This window comes from Lepidothrix coronata, unplaced genomic scaffold (genome assembly GCF_001604755.1).
Source record: "Lepidothrix coronata isolate B3197 unplaced genomic scaffold, Lepidothrix_coronata-1.0 Scaffold107, whole genome shotgun sequence".
NCBI classification, from domain to species: Eukaryota; Metazoa; Chordata; class Aves; order Passeriformes; family Pipridae; genus Lepidothrix; species Lepidothrix coronata.
The window spans coordinates 3763223-3788301 of NW_016690287.1; the positions used below are offsets into that span (position 1 = coordinate 3763223).

The window sequence follows — 25079 nt, forward strand, 5'->3', positions numbered from 1 at the left end:
ATCGAATGAGTTATATTGGGATGAAGAAAAGTAGGATGAGAATGTGTAACGATCCTCTAGAAAAAATGTGTGACAAATGTCTGCATCATCTGTCTTTTTGTTTTGAATTCTGTCATTCCTGTATTGTCTCCTGAATACCAGCATTAGGAAAAAGAGAGTTATGCTGTAAATTCTTGGGGTGAGTGGGTAATACTGTATTGAGAAGCTCCACAGAGAAATTTTGTCTCTATTGTCTGTTTTACCATTTTACCAGAAGGCCTTTGAGAATCAAAACATTATTTTTTGGGCTCTATATGGAAGAAGCCTCTCCACTCTAAATAATAACTATATAAAGAAAAAGTGCAGTGGAAGAAAAGATAAGGAGTGGAAGCAATACTAGGAAAATCTGTTATGCATGTTAATATTGCATAGAAATCTTGGGAGAAGATGAAATTGGATTTTAGAGTATTTACTTCTGAAATAAAAAAATGTTGTGCTGAGTCTGTGGAAATAGTTCTAGGGAATTTAGCCTTCTGGTCTCTCATTTTTTTTTAATGCAAGAAATATGCTACTAGTGCAATTCTTAGGCTCCCTAGACTAGGGAATGCTGATGGCATGGTGGAGAAACTTCCTCATTTCACTGGAGGAAACTGGCAGTGGAATTGTGGAATATAATGGTAAAGTAAAAAAAAAAAACCCATAGGCTGGGAAAAGGTTAGTGGCACCTATATAGGTGAGATTCCAATAGGATACCCTGGCCATTGGTAAAAATTCCTGAAAAGAAATTGGACCACAATTGCAGGTAATATAATTTTTGTTTCATCACAGCCATGTTCTCTGTGGAAAACCTGCCTTCATATTATATAAGCTTTGTATTTAAAGGGTTGTAATTGAGGCCAAAATGAGATACTGTTTCATCATGAAGCTCAACTTTCTCCCTTCCCAGGATTCAGGGGATGGTGGATTTCTAAGGGACAGAACAAAAGAGGATCCTGAAGGGAATGTCACTCACTTTGCAGGGCAGTGTAACTCCGGGAGTTGTGGTGGAGTGACTCTTGCAGTGGCACTCCTGTGCTTGCAGGGAGCGTTGGGTGTGCAGCTGCTTCTGGAATACGCTTTTTTACTTACAAGCAACTTCTTTTTCTCCTAAACAGCCATGTCTGAAATGAATCTGAGGGATCTTGATCGAGCTTTGGTTGCAGCAAAGCACAGGCATTGTTCCATCACAAAGCAGCACTCATTGCCTGAGCCTGCTTGCTGCTGGATTTGAGTCCATACTCTTAAAATTCAAGCAACCTAGAAACGACATTTGTCTGGTTTGTAGGTTATATGACTGTGCGCTTGTCCCTGGGAAGAGAGGGAATTGTCTTTCCTGATTATTTAGTTGAATGTCTACAGTTCTTTGACTCCTTCCTTTGGGAATAGGGTGGGACAGTTCCTGTAAATTTAAGCAGTTGTCATGTAAAAATCATGAGGAAGCACAAGCAAGTCTTCGTGGCCTGCATTAAGTGGAATTTGATCACTGTTTATTGTATTGACATATTGGAAGAGGTTCTGTCTTCTAATATGTTTGCTGATTGATGGTGACATTGTTATGTGATTGCCTGTGGAGTTTTCTTATCTCCATGGAATCTCTGAGCAGAAATTCATGGCAAAATACTTCTAGATAAGCAAAAGGGTTGGCCTTATTTTGTTTCATGAAAAAAACCAACACCAAAACAAGGCTGGGGTAGACTTAAATGGGAATGAGAAAATCCAGGCTGAACACATGGATGAAATATAAGTAATCCATCAGCATGACTGTTCCCTGTGATGAGTATTTTTGTCTTCAGAGTAGTGTAAGAGGTCCCCCAAGGTGATAGAATATACATCCTTGCAGGCATTCAAAACCCAACTGGACAGGCAGAGCAATCTAATCCAGCTTTTGAGCTGGCCCTATTTGGAGAAGATGATTGCACCAGATCCTTCCAGAAGTCCCTTCCCTGCTGTCTTGGTGCTTTTAGTATCCAGATGCTTCTGGATGTACCGACAAATACTAAAGTACGATCTTGGATCATCTTACTGACCCTGGTTTTCAGGAACTTTTGCACCTGTTTATCTGGCCAGAATTGCAGAACACCAAAGAGAACTGGGGAATCTGTTAAAGCCTCTGTGTTTAAACCCTTTGTGGGTATTGCTTCCTCATCTGCTTCCCATACAAAATCAAGACTTTACGGTATTGGATAAAGCCATATCTGTGCATGTATATTTTTTCTCTTTCTTAGCTAAAAGGTATTCAAATCAGGAATCTCTCAATAGAGCCTTGGGAATAGATGGCTTCCATCTGTGTGTCTGCAGCTAAACCACTTCTGCTGGAATGTGTTCACAGGAGAAACTTGTTGCCTTTCCCACTGGTGCCATAGTACTGCTCAGGAGAGGTCCTTTGCCTGGGAAAAAGGACTCAGAAAAAATTTAGAATGTGAAATTACCTTGAATTTATATTATCATCAGGGTTTTTTGATTTTTTTCTATTTTTTTTAATTCTTTAACACTGTGTATATACTTATATCTCTATAAAAATATATGTACAATCCATCTGATTGGAGAGTTCTTATAGAAAACATCACCTACTTACTGCCTAGGGTTTAAACCAAAAGGTCACCTATTTTATCCTTAAATATGGTCCTTACAACTTGAAACATTTTGTATTTAAGCATCTAAACTTGTTGAGAGGTGCCTCAGAAAATGTCATGTGAGGGAAAATAAAATTTTTGAGGGGCAATTTGCCAAAACGGAATATTTGAGATTTTATCTGGGGAAAAAAATCAGTTTGAGGTTAGAGAACAAACAAATATTTCACCCTACTTACCTTTTGAATACATTACATGTAGAAATGTGGCTCATTTTGCTTCTTGATGTGGTATTGTTAAGTATATGCATATAAAAAAGAAAGTAAACACCAATTAGTTATATATATTATTCACAGATTTATTTTATTTTAAGGACTCTGGATCAAAGCAGGGGTGTGTGAAATCAGGAATGTATTTACCTGGAGTAGCTTTTACGTAGTTCACAATGACAAGCTTGCTGTTCTTCCTCCAAGGTTTTATTTTCCTTGACCCCTCAGAGCGTTGAGTGCAGTGGGGATGATAAATCATGGAAAGACTTGTCCCAGTGTCCCCAGTAGCTGGCACCTCGTCCTTACAACTTACACACACATGGGACAGACTGTGTGACATTACACAGAAAGACAGTTAAAAAGGCTTTAATAAGAATATAGGACAGACTGTAGTGGTTGAGTGTAGGCTTGATCAGACAAATACACTGACCAGTGAGGGTTTACATGTGACTGGCCCCTCTTTATACCCTTTCCTGTCCATTTTTTCTCTACCTTTGCTTTGCCTTGATCCACTAAATATTCCTTAAATTCAGTCCCACAGGCCCACTTCAAACACCCTGAGTAGTCCTGTTCCTCTTGTTTCCTCCTTCTTAGCAGTTACAAATTCCTGACTGTCCCTCTCCGAAGCTGTGCCTGAATTCTTTGATGGACCATCAATTAGTGGCTAAGGACTTCTGGTCCTTCCTGCTGCCTTTCTATCCTGTGCACCTGGCTGGTGCCTCTGCACATCCTTGTTTTATTATTCCTCCTTTATTTAATATTCCCTTTGAAGTGAAAGGGTCCTTAACTGGATAACCTTAATGAGGCAGAGGCCCAGTATCAGGAGCTCGACTCTTTTATACGTTTACAATATTTTTATTTCATCTGGATAGAAAGAATTAAGTCCTTCTTCCCTTCCCAATCTACCCATTACCCAACACTGTAGGACATGGCTGGAGGTGACCCAGCACAGACCCTGTGGAGACAGTGGTGCCAAAATACTTTCTCAGCAGCACAAAAGGAGACTCAGACTGTGCTGGCCTGGAAAGGGTGAGCACTCCTGAGAGTAGAGGCTTGTACCTGTGTGAAGGATGGTTGGTTTTCTCTTCCACAGAGACAGGAAACCTGAGTTACCTACGTGGAGCTGGTGGTACGACCAGTGCAGGTTCAAAGATTAAAATCTGTCCTTTACAACCACAAGCCTGTCAGGGGCAGAAAGCAGTGTGTTCTCCATGTTGAAAGAGAGGCAGAACTGCTCTGCCAAGCTGTAACAGAAGAAGGGCTGTAATGAGCCTAAAAGAAGTTGGGACAGTATTAGCTTACACAAGTGACCAGAATCTGTAAGTGATATGGAACAAAACAGCGTTTGTGTCCTCTCCCTGCTTCTGGTCCAGCAAATCTCTTCACTCTCATAGCAACAGCCGACTGAATAGACCTGCAGGAGCTTTCATCACTTCTACCAATATGTGACCCTTGTCCTGCTGCTCATGTCAGCAAAGATTACATTTTCCATCACCTCTCTTCAGACAGATTGGACTGCCCTTTGTTCTCTTGATAAACTAATCACACCCTTGAATGACAGGCCAGCTAGATGGGAAGAAATAAAGGGAGATAAATGTCATGTGCATGACCATCCTGTTTGCAGGATGAACACATACAGGAGTCAAGAAACCAGGACTTTGACTTATGAAAATCTTATCTAAACCTACTCTCAGTTTGAAGCCATTCCTCCTTGTCCTGTCACTCAGGCCCTTGTAAATAGTTTCTCTCCATCTTTCTTGTGGGCTCCCTTCAGGTATTGGAAGGGCACAATTTAAAGGTGTCAGTTCCATCAGTAAGATTGGTCTTCGAAAGTACTTTAAGCGTGTAAGAGGCTAAAATCTAGTTAAAGATGAAATGGTTTGGATTTCAAACTGTCCAAATTCTATATGAAGACTCCAAAGTCTCTCAGGTGCTTCAAGCCTGTGATGATTGCTAAAAGATTGCTTGGAGCTAATTGATTGAGAGCTGGGTGCCTTTGAGGATCTCAAAGTACGTTGACCTTGGTTCAAACCCTATATCCTGAGCTGACACTTGCCTGTAAAGCATTTTGGTCTTCACTGGATGGGATTCAAACAGAAATAATAAACCAAGGTGCCACTTGTTTTAGTAGGAGTAAGGTTGTCTACAAAGACAGTTTATTTCTTGTTCATTTTCCTATAAATGATTAAAAAAAGTAAATGTTTTACCAGTTCAGTCCTATGTTATTTACTGCACAAGCATGAGCTAGTCAACTCAATCAGGCAATTGCATTTACCGTGGGGAAAAAAAATCTCTTACAGGCAGCCCTTAAGAAGCAGAGCAGAAGACATCAGTGAGTCTTTCCAACAGCAGGCCCTTTCAAAAGCATGTAATTAGTCTTTTTGTAATAGGCTCATATGATGAGAAAGCGTGGGATTACTGCATACATGACTTTCCATGTCTGTAGTCACTGATTCTGAGTGACTGATACGACCAGGACTGAATTGGAATTGAATGATGTACACACTGACAATGCTAAGTCATTTCTGGAAAACCTTTCCTGTTTGGAGGATGTTCACCTTCTTGATATTGAGTTGAAAGCATGATGACATTCAAAATGTGCTTTTATCTAGAGAGGATTTTGGGCTCATTAATTACAGGTGTTAGTTCCTGAAGAAAGGATACAGTTCCTTTCTATGTTCTTTCTGGGGAAAGAAGTTCTTTCTGGGGAAAGAAGTTCTTTCTTGGGAAAGAAATTCTTTCTGGAAGAAAGAAATTATTTCAGGAAGAATTTCTTGGCTGAAAGGGTGGTTAAGAATTGGAATGTGCTGCCCAGGGAGGTGGTGGAGTCCTCATCTCTGGAGGTGTTTCAGGGAGGTGGTGGAGTCCCCATCTCTGGAGGTGTTTAAGGAAAGACAGGATGTGGCACTCATTGCCATGGTTTAGTTGACAAGGTGGTGATCAGTCACAGGTTGGACTCGATGATCTTGGAGGTCTTTTCCAGCCTAAATGATTCTGTGATTGTATGAAAAGGTTTGCTTGTTCTTATCTCAGCCTTGTCCGGGCATCAGGTTTAGCACCACAAGGAGTAATTTGATCTGTGCTGCTGATACACAACCTGGTTAATTAATTAAGCAGAGTTTAAGCAGGGGAGTACAGTTCTCCTGAGACCAAAGTCATCATGGGAATTTATGCCAGCAGTGCTCTGGGGACTCTAGGATTTATCTATTGACATAAAGTTATCAGAAATTTGAATAATTCTTTTTTTTTTTCTCTATTACTGTTTAATCAGAAGTTTTCCAAAGAAGCAACAATTCATCTGAGAAACGTGTTTCACTTTCAAGAGGAGTTGGGCAAAGAACTGCCCTGCTTTTGAAACCCTCCCTTTTTGCTAGTGAGGGGTGTATTTATATGCTGAATCTTGCTTAAATTATTTGATGTTTATAGATGGGGTTCTTAAATATGGAAATACCTATGACCTCCAGCACATTTGGATGTAGCCATTAAAAAAAAAAAGAGTTTTAATCCAAGGGAAAGAATCAAATCTGCACTTGTCTGTATTTCTGAAAACCTCATTTTCTGAAATTAAATTCTCGTGTTTTGGAAAGGAGACATTTAAGAGCCTCTGATAGTACCTGTAGACTGAACAACTGCTACCAGATTAAACCTATTTGGGAGAACAACTTGATCCATATTTACCCACATAACAATTAGTGATAGAAAGGACTATCCATTGAAGTAAATTTAGGGCTGGATTCACCCTTGGCATGAGCAGGCACATCTCTGTTAGCATTAAAATATTGTCAATGATGTACAATAGAAGGGGTTTTTGGTTTTTGCTGTTTTGGTCTTTTTTTTTTTTTTTTCCCTTTGTGTGCTGCATCCAAACTCTTCATGCCTTTGTCCTTCACTGTGTAGGGAAGCTTGTAATCTGATTTTGTCTTTCTTTAGAGAAAAAGAGCTTGCTGGTACTTCATTTGTGCCCTGAGAGTCCTGGAAATTATTTCAACCCTTCTAGCTCAAGGCTGCTCCAAAGTGCTTGGCTCATTTTATTCTGTTTTGCCAAAAGAAATAAAAGGGAAATCCTAGAAAGAAGATTTCAAAAGTTTGTGCTCTGAGTGGGCAGATTCAAGTTTGTTGATTTACAAACTAAACTGAATCACATCTGGCTGAGGTTGTTTCACAAAGCTAAAACAAAGTGTTTTTTTCATTCAATATTGACTTAAACAAGTAAAATTTGTGTTTTGTAGATCTGGAAGACGGTCATCCCCAACCCTGAAGGGTTCAAACTTAATTTGACCATCCCCTCTCAGGGATAAGGAGGTTGCAAACATGCCAAGTGTACATCAGCCCTGGGTAGTACACATGACAAGCGTGCCCTGCTGAGGTGGGACTGGGGAGAAGATGGGGAGAAGTATCTTGTGTGAACTGAGGTCTGACACTCAGGCTTTGCTCCAGGGTGTTGTACTGACCTAGAGAATGGACATTCCTGTACAGTGTAGTTTCTGTTTTAAGCTTGTTGATAACATGTCGGGTCTCACAGGGTTTGTGTCTCATTTTGTTATTGATTTTTTACGGTTTTTGTAATATTATATGTGACAGTTGTACATTTAGGGTACTATGGAATCACAGAGTAACTTGGGTTGGAAGGCACCTTCAGAGGCCACCTGGTGCAACCACCTGTCAAAGTAGGGTAAGTTTCAGAGATCCAGCTCAGAGCTAGACTGGGTTGCTAAGGGCCTTGTCCAGCTGAACTTTGAATACTTCATCCATCGCTCTCTGGGCAACCTGATTCAGTGCTGAACCATCCTTAGAGGAAGATTTTTTTCTTTATATTTAAGTAAAATTTGGCTTTTCGACATTGGTGACTGTTGCTGGGCACTTCTGAGGAGAGTCTGTCTCCCTCTAAGCTCTCATCTGCCAACAGTCAGTGACAAGCAGCAACCACATAATCCCAGAATGGGTAAGGTTGGAAGGCACCACAGTGGGTCATCTACTGCCACCTCCCTGCTCCAGCAGGGTCATCCCAGAGCACATGGCACAGGATTGTGTCCAGACAGCTCTGGAATATCCCCAGTGAGGGAGACTCCACACTCTCTCTGGGCAATCTGTTCAGTGCTCGGTCACTGCACAGCAAAGTTCTTCCTCATGTCCAGGTGGAACTTCCTGGGCATCAGTTCCTGCCCGTGGCCTCTTGTACCATTGCTGGGCCTCCCCGAGCAGAGCCTGGTCCATCCTCTGCCCCCTCCCTGCAGATCCGTCAGTCCTGCAGATCCGTCAGTCCTTCTCTTCTGCAAACCAAGCTCCCTCAGCTGGGTTTTATTTAATAACCAGTGACATTAGAGCTCTTGCTCTTCTTGATTGTTTCACACCCTCAGTCACTCCCTTGTTCCCTGCAGCCAATGCTACAACCCTTAGGTCTCACCTCTGATTCCCAGCCGGACATCACTGCTGATCCGGTAAGGTCGATTCCTGCTGTGCAGCTCCTTGCACCTGTCAGTCTCAGAGGCTGCTGGTCAAGGTCCTGAACATCAACCAGTATTAGTCTCCACTCAGCAATCTGCATCTCTGGAATTTTCCTCCACTTGTAGGAATTTTTGTCCAATCAAGGCCTTCATCTTGTTCTTTCCGAGATCCTTGTTTCTTTTTGGAAAAACCTTATTTTTAGTGGCACATCTTCTTTCTGGACGTTAGGCCCCTGGGTTTTCCAATCCAAGTAGTGTATGTACAGTACAACAACACATGAATGGCCTCCTAATTGGAGGTTCTGTCTCATGTCTCTTTATTAATGGGATAATTCGGGATCACGCCACTTTTGTTTAGCTCATGTGCTATCTAAAGTTATAGAATCATTGAATATCCTGAGTGGAGAGGGACCCACAGGATCAATGAAATCCAACTCCTGGCCCTGTACAGGGCACCCCAAGAACACTACCATGGGCTTGAGAGCATTGTCCAAATGCTCCTTGAGCTCTGGCAGCCTTGGTGCTGTGCCCACTGCCCTGAGGAGCCTGTTCAGTGCCCAACCACCCTCTGGGGAAAGAATCTTTTCCTGAGATCCAACCTAAACCTTCCCTGACACAGCTCCAGCCATTCCCTTGGGTCCTGTCACTGGTCACCACAGAGCAGAGATCAGTGCCTGCCCCTTCTCTTCCCCTCCTAAAGAAGCTACAGATGCTGTGAGGTCTCCGCTCAGCCTTCTCTTCTCCAGCTGAACACACCAAGTGCCCTAAGCCACTCCTCACACGCCTTCCCCTCAAGGCCCTTCACCATCTTTGTATTCTCTTTTGGATGCTCTCTAAGAGCTTTATGTTTTATATTGTGTCACCCAAAACTGCCCCAATTTTGCAGGTGAGGCTGCCCCAGGTCAGAGTAGAGCAGGACAATCCCCTCCCTGGCCCGGCCAGTGATGCTGGGCCTGATACCCCCCAGGACAGGGTTGGCCCTCCTGGCTGCCAGGGCACATCCCTTATGATCATCCCTTACTGATTTGAGCCAGCAAGCATCAGAGTTGTGCTTGAGTTTACTCAATTTCTGGTGTTCACCGGCCCACTCACAACACACGTGCAACCAATTACCAGCTGCCCGTAGGCATTCACAGTGTCAGCTATTTTATCACCAGGGAACCCCTAAAAAGAACACAGTAGTTCTGATGTGGTGAACAGAGGGAGAGAGGCAGTTCCTTGACCTGCTTTCTACTTCCTTGGTTGCTATGTAGTTAACCTTCATGACTACAAGGATGCACTGCTGGAATTTTTTCCACCAGGACACTTTCCTTTAAAAGCTGTCTGTTGTCAATCTGTGGAGTTAGTCTGCAGCAGACGCAGAATTTCACATTTGCCTACTTGTAAACTTATGAAATGACTCTCAGCCATAATGACTCACAGTAAAATTTACTTTAAAAGGAATTTGTGGGGGTCATCTTGGCCAACCCTGTATTTCAAGCAGGTCTAACTTCAAAGCCAGACCAGTGTGGTCAGTGCTGGTCCAGTTGTGTTTTGAATATCTCAAAACTAATGATGATAGATCTCAAATCCTATGCCTTTTTTTTTTTTTTTAAGGAGAGAACAAAGTCAATTTATAAGCCAATTGGTGCCATCCTGATCAGGAAAATCCTCTTAGCGATGAGTCAGTAGCTCACTGGAGACAGAGGAGATGTACTTGCACAATAGTTCTGCAAGGATGTTAGATTTTCTGATTGATACCTTCCAAGACTACGGAAGGACTGGTTTGGATTGACTTTCAGAGTACCAGCAAACAATTCTAATTTCTAGCCCTATTTCTAGCAATGTTTTCTTTATCAGAGTTAGATACAACCAGATACAGTCTCTGAGGTGAAGAAGGGAAACAGATTTGTGAGGCATCATCGTCTACTGTGCTTTGTCACACCAGGAGGGGAGTAGGAAGAATGAGTGATAAGAAATTTATGTCTTGTATTTTATTACTCATCTGAAGTCTTCAATTATTAGTGCTATGCTAATGAAGTCTTTTTGGATTGTCTGACAGATCTTATGATAAACTCCTTAACAAAACAATGAAACTGGGGGGATGTCAATTGGCTAATGAGCTGATAATCAATATCCAGCAGCTGTGACGAGATGGCAGCCAGATATCAGGCTCTGCTCAAGGCTGGGTACTTTGCTGGTTCAAGTTTCAGGGAAGATGCTGCCAAAACAATAATAATTGCATTGTATGACAAGATTTAGGATAAAGCAATAGCAGCCTAATAGTGACATTAATCTAAACTGAGTACGTAGAAACACTTTCTCCCACACAAATCATTATGAAGCCATGGATCCTGGTAATTCGAATTTTTTCTGGAGATGGGCATTAGACTGGGAATATATGAAATGCCCTGGTTAGAACCTTAAATTCCTAAATCTCCAAGGAGTCAGGGATATCAGCCCACGTTAAATTAAACATTTAGTTATAACTCCATAGATACAAAGCTACTCCTTTATAATCTCAGAGGCAACCAGAGCAGGATTTACTTCATTAAACTGCAGATATCTGTAGCAAAGACTTAAACAGAATTCTGAGCAAGATATCTTATCTCCCATGATATCCAGAAAAAAGGAGCAGAAGTTGTCTGGTGTAATGGAGCTGTCCATATTGTGATGGACATTATGAGGTGCATCCTAGAAGTTGCTAGTTCTGTTCATTAACTCTAGAGGCCTGGGTGGCCATATCAAATGCCTGGAGTTAAGACAGATGAATTTCACTGTGATTAACTGCATCACAAATATCTGTGACAAAGAGGGGGTTTTTTTGTATGGAAGACCCAATGGCACAAGTTTTGTTTTGCTTACTGATAGGCAACTGGAGCTTTGCCTAGTGAAATTCAATTTATTCCAAATGTAATTTGGACATAGGCAAGGGTGAGCACAATTTGACCACAGGCTCATGGAATCATACAATGGACATTAAAGATAATCTAGTTTCAATCCCCCTGCCATGGGCAGGGACATCTTCCACTATCCCAGGTTGCTCCAAGCCCCTTCCAACCTGGCCTTCAACACTTCCAGGGATGGGGCAGCCACAGCTTCTCTGGGCAATCCCTGCCAGGGCCTCCCCACCCTCCCAGGGAAGAATTTCTTCCTAATATCCAATCTAAACCTACTCTCTGTCAGTTTGAAGCCATTCCCCCTTGTCCTGTGACTACGGGCCCTGGTAAATAGTCTCTCTCCATCTTTCTTGTGGGCCATCTGTTACCTCTCTCACTGCCAATCCATCTTCCTGAAAATAAAGATCCTTATATGATTTTCCATTGTGCTGTGTTACAGGGTTGGAGAGAACCATAGGGTATCATGAACAGGATATTTCCTCAGAAGATTAAGAATTGAACTGCTGAATTGGTTTAACTACTTAACAACAAGATTTTTTTGGTGTACAAAATCCCTAAATGTCACAGAATTACCTCCCAGGCAAGCTAGGAGTGCAGGGAGTTTTCAGGTTTGTGTGAGGTGAAGAAGCAGGAGGAGACAGCGTGGTCTGAATGGTCAGGGCTGTGCTAGAAGCAGTTCCCTCTCGCATAGCAGAGGAGAGCATTGAAAATATGCCTCCTGCAAGTCTCTGCCCCTGATGTAACATCTCCTGAGAGTTGTGCTGTGCTGCAAAACACCTCAGTGACCCCTCTTCTTCCCTACAGTTTGTCAGGCCCAACTTGCGCTGGCCAGCCCAAACCAGGGAAGGGTGACCACTGCTTTCACAGAAACCCTTCCAGTGTCTGAGAGACGCTGGCTTTAGCTCACAAATAGAAAATAAGGGTTGGGGAAAATAAAGAAAAATAAAGAAAAATAAAGAAATGGCAACACAGCAGAAGCAAACAGTTTCCACAGCTTATTGCATATTAAAACAGGTTAGTGTTCCAGGGTTGTACTGCTGGGAGGGTTTGACAGGTTTACACTGAAAGACACCACTTAGAAGTGTTAACTTGTTTTAACTTAGCCTTATGGAGCCTTTTCACTGCAGAGTATAAAGCTGGCTACAGCCTTCATAATTCATTCTTAAAATGTGAGGTTAATGTGTAGCTACATTGGATATTAAAGGAAACAGATGGAGCAAGGAACACAGTGAATCACAGGGAATCTGTTCAAGAATTTTTCTCACTAAGAGATTTATTCCTTACTGAGTCTGCCTTAAATATCAGAGAAAGCTCAAGTCATCACATAAATGCCAGTTCGACTGCTCCCTGGGTGGTATTTGAAGTTTCAAGCTAAATATTGGGTTTGTCTGGTCAGGTTGGGACTTACCAAGGAGAAGCAGAAAATTCATTCTCATTGAATTTAAGCTAGACCTTTGTTCCTAGTTCCTCTTGAAAATCTAAGACTTTGATTTCTCTGGTAACCATCTGGAATATTGTTCTTTGCAAACCTGATGGTTTGACCGTTATATACGAGGCTCCTTATTTCAGCCATAGGAACACACTCCCAATTCCTAACACAAGTCATACCTCATATCCAAATTTACTGTAATTCCAGACTATTCATCAGCTTTCTGGCCAACTGCCCCAGGGCAGAGGATGGCTGTGTGGTTACAGAAATAGGGTTGTTGGAAGCACCAAGTGAGGTCAACTGGCATAATTCCCACAGTCAAAAAGCCCAGGTAGGATTTCCATTGCTCTTTGATCAGATAGGAATGTCTCTGGTGATCTCAGCTGCAGCTGGGAGCTGATACCCTTCCAAGGCTGGATAAATAATAAATGGCCCCAAAGATGGCTGTCTCTGAAATGTGCTAACAATTTTTATATAATGTACTGGATGGCCATAGGTGCATGTTTGGAGATACCCTGTAAATGACTTGTCCTTTGTGTGTAAGAGAACAGAAAATTAGGGCCTGTTTTGAATCCGGTGGTTATACCCCAGAGGAAATGATCTAGGGAAGCATCACCACCTCTTGGTGTTTTCAAAACTGGATGGCTTTCAGGAAGTAGAAGTTTTAGCTGAATATGTCTCACTGTGCTTAGTGAAGAAGTGAATGGATGAAATTAAAGTCCATGGAACAAGAAGAGATAAGAAAAAGTGATCAAATGGCTCCTTCATGCTTAGATTTTACAGAAAATATTATGCCTGTATTTTCGGTTAAGAGTTTTGAGTGAAACATTTCTAATCAGCTTTCGAACTGGTCAAAAAAAAAGAAGAAAAGTATGTTTTTTTCTATCATTACCCATTCTGAGAAAAACGTTTTGGTTTGATTTGTTGTCAGCTGGTTTTCATGTTTTCTCCTTTTTTTTTTTTTCCCCATGGCTCATGTTGCAGTAATCTGTACTTTTGGAACAAGATGATCAGCCTTCGCTGAAATAATCCTCTTGGCTATGATGTGTGGCAAAGTGGCAGGTCTGAAGTCTTTTGCAGCTTTTGACCTCACCCAGTGGGTGGGATGTGATGAGGAACTGTGCTGTTTCGTCTGGAGTGACAGCAAAGTATCTCATGTTGTTCCCTCTGCAGGAGGGGAGGACTGTGCACCATCCATTTAGCCAGAACACGGTGCTCATCTTCTCTTATCTCCACACAAGCTGGTGATGGGGAAGAGTAAACACGTCAGTGGGTTTGTCTTCCCATCCATCTTTAATTCCACCTACTTTGTTTTTGGAGTGTGAGGTGCAGTCAACCAGTTTTAGGCCACAAGATAAACATCTAAGAGCTTTTTTCTTATTATTTATATTCCCTTTCCTATATAGGAAAGGAAACTCAGCTTTTATTAAGAGGGGACAGAAATCTGTGTTGGTGTCAAGGCTCCCATTAGCAGGCACAGGTAGTTCATTCTTCCAAAAGTCTCCATCTGGACTGACACTTGGTTTCTCCTGAGGTAGGAAAAGACAGAGTTAGTACATTTGCAAAATCAGAGCTGGAATCCAGCACCTGTTCTACATGAGGCCACAGGTTTGCAGTGTCGAGGGTTGTGAACATAGAGGAGCTGCAGGAAACCTCCTTTCCATCTTTGCAAGGGGCTGGAATCCTGTTTTCTGTGCTGATGTGGTGGCACAGAGGAAAACTACAGCTGCCGGGGTAGGCAGACAATACCCTGCATGATCCTGAAGCAGGCTCTCTGTCTGCATCTGCTCATGCAGGGTGTTTGTTCTTTCAGTTCTAAAACCACAGAATCCCCTGAGTTGGAAGGTACTGACGAGGATCATTGAGTCCAACTCCTGGCCCTGCACAGGACACACCAGGAATCCCACCACATGACTAAGAATGTTGTCTAAATGCTCTTTGAGCTCTGGCAGCCTTGGGGCAAACACCTTCTGGGTAGTGGCAGGAAGCAGTGCAATACCAAGCCTATTGATCTAGTGTTCAAAGCCAATTTTACACCAGATGTGGTAGGAACACTGGTCCTGGTTGACACTGTTGGAATTTCTGTGACTTGAGTGGAGACCTTCCTCACCAACTTCCTCAGCTCTGAAACGATGGGAGAGTCAGGGTGAGCATTTCTCCCCTTCTCTTGCAGGTGGGTGTTGTGTGGTGTGTGGCTTTGGTGCTGGGTGTCACCGTAGTAACAGCGAGTCCATGTTTCCTGGCAACTGTCAGGGTTGCTAAGAGAGGAGTTGGCAGCATCTGTAAATCTGACATCTTTGACATCCTCCACTCACATTACATTGGGATGGGTTTGATGGAGAGAACACGACCTAGTGGCCAGTCTCCTTTTACCTGGCTGAATGTTGGTTTTCAGAAAAAAATTACTTCAGAAAGTGTCTATAAGGCAATGGAATAGCCTGTCTAGGAGATAGGGAACATGGATCCTGTTGTTTGCCGTCCTTGGTCCACTCAATAACTACAGGTGACATTTCCCTGCCCTCTGCTATGAGATGAAATGAGTTCTGGGAATAAAAATCACTAACTGGGTGCTAAGTGTTATCACTGGTCTTTGATGCTCTGGTTCCCCAGTACATTTCATATGTGACTTCACTGAGAAAGAAACTTTCATCAAGCTTTCTTCTCTGCCAGTGCTTCATTCTTAAAAAGAGTTTGCTTCCTAAACCCACCTGTCCACAGGGTGAAAGCTGTGCTTGGAGTGGGGAGTGTGGGTAGGGGAAGGAACAGCAGATCCAGTAGGGTATTACTCCAGCTTAGCTCTGTGAAATTCAGTGGAGTTATAACCAACGCGAATCTAAAAGCAACACCGTGATGAATTGATAAATCTTATTTGCTTGCATCTGCCCACTCTGAGCCAGAGCTGGAGACGTTACTATCAGCTGGTGCGTGCCAGAGCATGTGCAGAGTGAGTTGTTGTGCTCTCTGCAGTGCACAGGAGACAGATGGTGAAGCCCACCCATTCTGGAGAGTGCCTACAGAGAGGAGGATTTCTGCAGTGCCGTGGTGCTGGCAGACAATGCAATAGCAATATTCTTACATTTCAGAGAACTGGCTCATCTCAGAAGTGGTATTTTACCAGTATTCTCTTCTGGCACCTCTTTCTTCCACAGCTGCCTGCACAGCTTTTGGCACAGCACTGATGGAGACAGGGTGCTGCTCTGGCCGGACCAGCTCTGCCATTTAGTGTGAAAACTGGACTATAAGGAAGAAAGCCAAATAATCTTGGCTACTGGGGTGTTCTTAGGAGAGGAGAACCCGTGGAGTGATGTTCTTACTGTTTCTGAAATTGTAGCAAACCCTCTGTGTTAGCACACAGAGCTTCTCTTGGTTGGGAATTGGGGATGGATGGACACAGACAGATCAGATAAATGGAGATGTCTTCCCTACCCTAAATGGATAACATTTATTTAGTGGGGCTTGTGACAAGCCAATGAAGCCCTGTGTGCCTTTGCAGAAGCCATGAGAAACCCGGGGGATGTTCAGATATGCTCAGCTTCCCGCCAATATCCTGCAGCTGACAGCACACCTGTGTTGACCTTGGTGACAGCACCAGCCTCGCAAACGAAAGGACATGCATCACTAACAGGAGAATCAAATTTGCAATGAAAGTCTTGTATATCATTTTCTGTTACTGTTGTTTCTATCTGTCCCAGCTAATCCCTGTGCCCCTAGAAAGCCCGCCCTAGTGTTCCATTTCCTGCCGCAGGAACGGTGCCTGCACTCACAGCAGGGGTGGCTTTCTCCAGCTCTTTTGTCAAATGCTGTTGTGGACCCCCTGAGCTCCTCGTTCCTTTGCCAGTGGTGGGGAGTGTGCAACTCGCTGATGTGGAGTCTTCTGTCTCCTCCTCAGACCAAGAAATCAGCTCTGACTTTTGACTGGTACCTGGAAGAGCAACATTTCTCAAGTGGAAGTGTTGTTTCCCAGTTTAGCAGATAGGGATTCTGTGTTGGTATAAGGGGAAAAAGTAATCTGTTACATTGCAGCTGTCACTCCAGAGGTTTTCATCCCCTTTTCTTACATAAGCATGAGAGTATTATAGAAACAAGATATGAGGGTTACAGGTATGTGAAATAGCTTCACACAGCTATACAGACATCCCTTTCAGCCTTGTTTGTGTTAGAAGAGGTGTAGGATTAAAGGACATATCCTCTTTTTGTTTTTCAAAATATGTAGAGGCTTGGCATAATTACCAGTGCAGTACTGACATTGTGGGTGAACCCAGATGTGATCAGTGTTTTCTTCTCCTCCTTCCTCTTTAATTTTGTTTTATTTTGTTTATAGAAAATGTCACTGCAGCTCATTTTTCAGGATTTTCAGGATTCCAGTGATCTGGCTGGAAAATCCCTTAAAGTTGTCTCTTAAGAACCAAGAGACAGTCATCTGTAAAGAACTGCTCTAGTAGTCTGAGCAACCTAGAGATGTTTGCTCAGGCCCATGCCCTGAGTATTGGGAGAGAGAAGTGATTTGATATCAGACTTGAGTCTTGGCTTCTGGAGCTGGGCCACGTCCACTCCTGAGAATTAAACTGCAGTAGCCAGGGACATGGTGGCAGCTGGGAATGACCAGGTGATCCAGGAGCTTCTCCTGTCCTCCACCAGACAAGAGGAGGAAGAGGGAGCAGAGCAACTGGGGGACTTTAAAATGGATCCTGTGGCAGGTTCCACGTGCTGTGCCCCTCTCCAGGAGGCTGGCTCACAGCAGAGGGAAGAACAAGGGGCTGGCTCCTCTGTAAGGACTTTGTAAGGTCGTGGCGAGGCTGCCCAGATTCCCTGTGCCAGCAGGAATGCGCAGTGCCCCTGGAGTCAGGAGCTGCGCTCCAGCTCAGCACAGCACACTGCAGCCAAGTCGAGATGACTTTGCAGATGCTGGTGCTGCGCATGAAATGACCTGAGATGAGCCATGATGCAGCTCTCCAGGGCAGGACTGGAGCGCTTCACCCAGAGGAACAAGGCAGTGCATTCCTGCTACAAGTGGGGCTCCTCAAAAAGGATTTCCTTTGCAAAAGGTTTGGGATTGATGCAGCTGGCTGAAGTGAAAATGCATTTGAGTTTCAAGGTCAATGGGAATATTCTTTTGCCCTCTGTCAAAAATAAAGGAGACAGAGGAGCTTGGGATCCATGAGGAAAATGCTACCATGAGCTCTGTGGGTAGGAGACAATTTGTAGCTGCAGCTTCCTCTCTGTATCCCCAAGCAGATCTAAGTCAGAGAAACCTGAGCACAGCAAAACCCTTTCTTGGCAGTATCCAGCACCATTTCCTCTCTGTGGAAGTCCATGTCTCTAGTTCTGTGTAGACAAAATGTCAGGGCTTCATCTGTCTCCCTCCCTCCCACCAGCTGAGAAGCCAGCAAGTGCTTTTCTAATGAGGGATTAACTTTGCAGTCAGGTATATGCTCCTTGTGCCCTCCTTACACACAAGTACAATCATACCCAAAGCATATGAAGACATGCTCATTGAATAAATTCAGAACAGGTTTCAGTCTGCTGGCTTATCTGTAGCTCTGATCCCTCAAAGCAAGACTTTGACTTGGCTAAAAACAGTAAAACTGTGCTACAGGTCCAAAAAGTAGGACTGTAAAGGTTTCACTCCCCACCTCCCATGTGAAGGACACAGCTCCCGGAGCTGGCTGACACCCTTTGTCTCTCAGTCATGAACCACACAGAATCATTATAGACTCATAGATTGGTTTGAGTTGGAAGGGACATTAAAGATCATCCAGTTCCAACCCCCTGCCATGGGCAGGGACACCTTCCACTAGCCCAGGTTGCTCCAAGCCCCTTCCAACCTGACCTTCAACACTTCCAGGGATGGGGCAGCCACAGCTTCTCTGGGCAACCTGTGCCAGGGCCTCCCCACCCTCACAGGGGAGAATTTCTTCCCAATATCCAATCTAAACCTCCTCTCTGTCAGTTTGAAGCCACATACAGCCTCCACCATTTAACCCTCTGGCATTTAACCCCTTTAGCAAGGCTGGGGACATAGTAGTTGCTGTTGGGTGGAAGAAGAACTAAGGAGGCAGAGCAGTAGTATCTTAGCAGCAGGGCTGTTTTGAATCTGTGTTCTTGGATGCCAGCCCTAGCTAGGGAAAGGGACGTACTGGTTGGGCAGTGTGGGAACAGGAATGAAATTGAACTCTGGACCTTTTCTGTTTAAAACCTGTCTCCCTAGCACTAATCCTGTGAGGACTTTGAGTGCCCTTGTCCCAGCAAGCAGGGTTTTCAAGGCTGGCTGGTTGGCAGTGCTGATTATATCCTTGCTTTGCATGCCACAGGCATGGGGAAAAGAGCCTGAGAAAAACAGTAGCTCCTGCTGCCAGCTCTATAAGGCAGAGGACTTCTCAGATGTCAGACAGATCTGAAACATCAAAGGGGCTTCTCCTGAACTAGCTGACCCCTTATTACACATATTCTTCCACTAATACCCAGCAGATTATCTTTGCCTTGTTCCTGACCTGTGGCAACCCCTGTACTTTGAACATGCTCCATGATGGCAGAGAAGTGGCATTCACAGTGACTGCACTGCTGCAGGTGGCTCCCAGTGGGTGGCAGTTAAGTCCTCTCTGAATTTTCTTTTGGATGTGTGTATGTGTGTTACTGGAAGTGCTCCCAAGCATGTGTCACCACCCCCACACTTCAATCTGATCCTGAGCTACAGGTGAGTGTCAGCTCAGCAGACACTGAAAGGGGGTTTAGCCCCAGGTGAACCATGGATTGCTGTGAATACAAGAGTTGACTGTGCTTGCCTACATGATGAGCTGCATCCCAAGACTTCTGAGGATGATAATTTCCAGAGGTTTTCTGTCTCCCTTTAGCAGTCTTGCTGGAATCTGGGGGGAGCACTGGTGGAAATAGATGAGAGAGATAGATATGTTTCTGGGGAAAGATGTCGCTGGTAACTTCTGAATGTAACCATGATTATGAGATGATGCAGTGAAGGAAAGCCAGCACAGGGGAGAGAGACACTGTGGTTTTAAGCACAGTTCTGCTGTGTCTCAGACATGCTCTCTTTGACCCTATTGTGTGGTCCGTGTTGAGCTGTCACACACGCAGATTGCCTCTGACTCTGCTCTCAGGTCTGTCTGCAGCCTTCTCCTTCCTGAGTCTGCTGTTCTGATCCTGGACTTTTTCCAGCCACTGCTTCCCCCCAGCACTGTACTCTGTTATCAGTGATTCCTCTATCGTGTCATAATCTGCTGGAATAACTTGTACCGCATAAGCAGTTCTTGAAATGTGCCTTAAGGCAGAGGAAAAGCACTCCCAAAGCTGTAAGAATCACTAGATTAAAAACAGTTCCCGTAAGGAACAAAGGGCAGGAACATCATGTAACATGTTTCTCAGACCATTAGGAAACCCTGATTTCTAGGAGAAGGGGGCAAGTGAAAAAGGTGACTGTATGAGCCTGCTTGCCGTGGCCTGCTGGACCAAACAGCGAGCGTCAGCTTCAGTCTTTCAGAGTCACAACTCTGGAGTTCTTTAGCATTCACCACCCATCATGTCATCTTGTGGAAAGTAGTGGCTTGAGGCTGTGCCTGTAAAACTAGGTGTCTGGTTCTCTCCCACTGTCCTTTTGTAGCCTTCAATATCTATGCAACTTACTGTCTTCCAGTACTTAAAGAGAGCCCACAAGAAACATGGAGCAGGATTATTTACCAGGGCATGTAGTGACAGGGACAAGGGGGAATGGTTTCAAACTGACAGAGAGGAGGTTTAGATTGGATATTGGGAAGAAGTTCTTCCCTGTGAGGGTGGAGAGGCCCTGGCACAGGTTGCCCAGAGAAGCTGTGGCTGCCCCATCCCTGGAAGTGTCCAAGGCCAGGTTGGAAGGGGCTCTGAGCAACCTGGGATAGTGGGAGGTGTCCCTGCCCATGGCAGGGGGTTGGAACAAGATGGTCTTTAAGGGCCCTTTTGAATGAAGGTCTCTGACAGAAGGAAGGATTCTGTTGGGCATAGCTACCATTCAAAGTGCCCTTTGCCTCTTTAGTCTCCTGGGCACCTACTGACTATCAATCACCCCTGTATAAGTCTTGAAAGAGGATGTGCCCCCTGCCTTACCAGCAGCAACCCTTTAGTTCACCCTCTGTATTTTTTTCCCCATTTTTCCTGATTGAAAGTTAGTTTTTAACTTCTTCAGGGTCTTTGTTCCAGGAAGGGTGGTCAGGCTCTCCACAGACAACAAAACCATGATGGTTTTTATTGTCAGCAGAAATAAAAATAACAATCAATTATAGTTACCTCCCATTTGCCATCTCAGAATCTGGGAGCTACTGGATGAGACATAGAAATATCAGGCAAAGCTGAACTTGTAGGCATGGACTGCATGAAAATCAGCCTGTTCTATACAGGGATAGCTTTCCCTAGCCTATGAAATATTATTGAAACAGAATTGGAACAATCCAGTTAGGTCATGCGATGAGACGTGTGATTTATGAGGATAAAACCAACTCAACATCATCTTAATGACATCCTATTAAATACACATTACTAAATTTGATATGTTCAGGAGCACACAGCCTGAGAGACAGTGTTCCCATCTAATTCAGTAGTTTCTGCTGATTTTCAAACATATTGCATAGCCAGAGAAAAAGAGTAGAACCACTGTTTTAGAAGTTTACTCTTCTACCTACAGGTAATCTTAAACAATCACAGTTAATATAGTGCCACCTCCTTGGACCAAAACCAAAGTCAGGCACAAGCATTGAGGTGCTTAGACTTGTCCTGCCATAGCAAGGAAGGGAAATGGCGTAAGACTTCCCGTCCTTCATCTACCTAAGTTTCTGTGAGATGACCTTTCCAATGCTAATTAGACTGAGTCAGAGTATAAGGAGTGACATGAATAATTCTTCAGCATGAAAAAGCAATAAACATACATACACAGTTCTGAAAGCTTAAATTGCTTTCCCTTATCCTGAGAATGTCTGTCCCCCAAGGTAAATGCCACCAAACAATGCTGGATTTCTGTCAAAGTGGCAGCTGAAGGCCATTCTGTGAGAATGACTACTGGTGGTTCAGCATCTGACAGCTTGGCAAGTTTATTTCTTCAGGATTCAGGCGGCAGTTCAAGTTGGCCTCTCTCAGCAGAGCTCATTCCAGGGACTGAGGGGTGGAAAATCCCTTGTATATTAACTACCTTTGACACCACAAACTTCTGTCTCCTGTTGAAAATGGGAAGGTGTCCTGTACCTCAATTTCTGCATATGAGGAGATAATTCTTTCTTGTGTCTATAAGCTTTAGCCCCAAAGATCACAGAGTTCACAGAATCACAGAATGGTTTGAGTTAGAAGAGACCTTCAACATCCTCTTGTTCCAATCCCCTGCCATGGGCAGGGACACCTTCCATTAGAAATTCTCCCATGCTGTTTTCATGGGAATCACATGAGGACATGGCATAGATATTTTGCTCATAATTGTATCTTAAATTTCCATTTCCATCCGTCTGATGAACAACAGCAGCAAGAGGAATGAGCAAGTGATTTATTGGTATTGGAACTTGCTCCTCTGTGTTTGTGACCATGCAAAATCCGTGGCTTGTGCAGCACTCTGCATCCAAGCAGAGTGATACCGGGTGGTACTCCAAGTGAAACCGGGAGTACAGGGAAATTTGGGAGGATCATCACAGCATCCTAGAAAGCACCTCTGAGCCTGCAAAGAGGACCTACTCCATTACATAGTCAACTGAAGTTTCTAGGAATAATATAATCATGTGGAGGGAGACCAGGCTTAAATTACCAAGTCAATAGGCATCATTTGGAGGAACACAGCTGAGGTGTAAACAGATAGCAGCACCAGGGTGAACCGGAGTTCATCAGCATTACAGGGCATTGCGTGTGGCATCAGCTGGGTTTTATGCAGAGCAGTTGGGTGGCTGGGCAGCCAGAAAGCCCCTGCAGAAGTGGAGTAGTCAGAAGGTTATGTGTTGGTGTGTAAAGCAGGGCAATAGGTTATTAGTCTCTGGGACAAACTGTCAGACTGAGTTGCCGGGCTGGGTCCTGGAGAGATGTACAGGAAAAGGGAACACTGCTTCCTACAACAGAATTTCTGTGGCTTCTGCTGAGGCACAGAAACCACACCAGTGGTGCTCCATCAGGAGGAAGAGTGCCTTGGTAGTGATGGGATTAGTGTGTTGCCACTGGGAGAGATAAGCAGATCATATAAACACTGTCAGTAGCAGCAAACCTCCATCCACCTCCCATTCATCCTCGGCATGTTCTCCCCTCATCCACTGCTCCTGGTTGTGCATGGAGAGAGTCAAGTAGCTTGGTCTGTGCCCCCATGACTGTTGGGGGGGAGGCAGTTTGTCTCTTATTGTACTCTGCTGTTTGGAAACATGAAGCTTGGAGATGGGAACTAAATCAAAACACAGTGTTTTGGGGTCATGTTCTCTGGTGGCACAAATCAGCACAGCCTCAATTAATTCAATTAGCAATGCTGACCCCCGAGTTATAAATATTGGTTAAGTCTGCTGCTCTGAGCACTGTGCTAGCATGCAGGAGATTTAAAAGGAGCAATTTCCCCCCTCATCACCCCAGTTTTTCATAGACAGAATTCAAAGAAATGCTAAAAAAAGTTGTCAGTCTTTGGGTCAAAGTTCTGGAACCAAATATCAGTTGCACTGAACATTCCTGTCGTCCTGTATCCTAGAGCAACCCTCACTGAATGCACTAGACTGTCATGTTCAAAGGACTCTTCACATTAAAAATCCCCTTGAATTGGATTAACAAATGACAAATACACTGCTCCAAATCCTCATGGGAATCCTAAAGGATGTACCAGTGTGGGGACATACAAGGTCTTTCATTTCTTCTTAGAGGAAATCCTGTCACCTCCTGTGCATGGAGAATTGCAACAGAAGGGTCCATATGGATTCACAAAAGGAATGTATCCTGTGCATCCTCTACAAATGCACTGAAGTGCCAGAAGGTTTTGGTGTCCAGTCTTTTGAATTTTTTTTTTCTGGAAGGGCTGACTTAATTTTAGTTTACAAGTGCAGCAGGTCTCTTTCCGGACAGTGATAGTCAGAAACCCAGAAGCCTGGATGTCCTTTACAGTCATTTCCCACAAGAAATTGAAGGCCATCACAATCAGGGTCAAAAACTGAAGTAAAAGCAGCTTTCACAGTAATAACCAGTCTTTCATTTCTAGCTCACTAAAGTAGCTTCAGGTAAATCCTATTTATAATAGAAAAAAGTTCCAAATCAACTTAGCCAAGTGGCAGAAATTCCAGATTGGCAAAAGGTTTGAAAGGAAAGAAAGTAGTCATTTTTATGCCACTTTCTCCTCAAATATGCCCATAGAAAACAGAAAGGAAAGATAAGAAATGACTGGTCTTCATTCTGCCTTTACTCAGAGATCCTGCATTTAATAGTTGGCCACAACACCAAATATCAACATGAATGATGGCACAACAGCAGCTATAGTTCAGATATCCAAGTCTATATTTTAGGAGAAAGGTACCTGAGAGCCTTTATCCTTCATTTTCCTTGTTCTCTGCCTCAGCAATAGCAGAAAACACAGCATACTCTCCTGCCTTATGTAATTTTTCACCTGATAATTTGGAAACATTCCTTTACCAAGAGGGTGGTGAAACACTGGAACAAGCTTCCAAGAGAGGTGGTTAATGCCTGAGCCTGACAGTGTTTAAGAGGCATTTGGACAATGCCCTTAACAACACACCTTAACTCTTGGCCAAGCCCTGAAGTGGCCAGGCAAGTTGACTGAATGACCACTGTAGGTCCCACCCAACTGAAATTTCTATTCTAGTGTTGCTGTCATTGTCTCCTCTGTGAATGGAGGGGAAAAGGGAATGAGAGTCCCAAAGGGCACAGCTGTTCCCTGAGACCGTGGGCAGCAGATTTGAAGGGAAGGAGATGTCAGAGCAGTCCACACATGCCAAGATGTTAGGGAAATGCAGCTCAGGAGTGAAAGGCATTAACAGCACTGCAGAGGCTGCTTACCCAGCACCTGCCTGCTTTGAACCTGGCTTGAATAAAATACAGCCCATGGCTGCTCATGAGTTCTAAATCTAGGCTGTAGTTTTGAAAGCCATGTAGGAACTTGGTTTTCCTCCCCCTTTCCTCTTCCTCTGCCGTCGAGCCTTTTGCCTCAGTGACTCTGCTGTGTGGGCCGGTAGCGGGATGCTGGGAGCAGGATGCTCAATCCCTGCTACCCACTCTGCTCCCAGATGGGAACAGGAAGGGTGCCATTCTGGTGGGAGTTCCGTCACTTCCCTCTGAAGGCTTCCACTTCCAGAAAAGACAGAAGTTGTGTTTGCACTCAGGGAATCTCTGTGTTTTACATGCCTGTTCTGTTTAATAGCTTTACCCCTTCTGAGTGCCTGTGCTGGACAGAAAGCTGGTAGTAGCAGGACCTCCATCAGCTTAAGAATTGTTCCTTAATTATGTCCATAAGATAAGAAATAGAAATGAGGGGGGGA

At 44.0% G+C, this 25079-nt stretch overlaps 1 long non-coding RNA gene across 2 annotated transcripts in view; it reads left to right on the plus strand.

Moving 5' to 3' along the window:
• The window catches only part of LOC108501721, a 53321-nt gene that overhangs the window by 15456 nt on the left and 12786 nt on the right, over positions 1-25079 (plus strand). Inside the window, exon 3 of one of the 2 annotated variants that reach the window (XR_001876269.1) lies at positions 16103-16202. The exons of the other annotated variant lie outside the window; for it this stretch is intronic. This is a non-coding gene — a long non-coding RNA (uncharacterized LOC108501721). Of the gene's footprint in view, positions 1-16102; positions 16203-25079 lie in introns of those variants that run through there. 2 annotated transcript variants of the gene reach the window in all.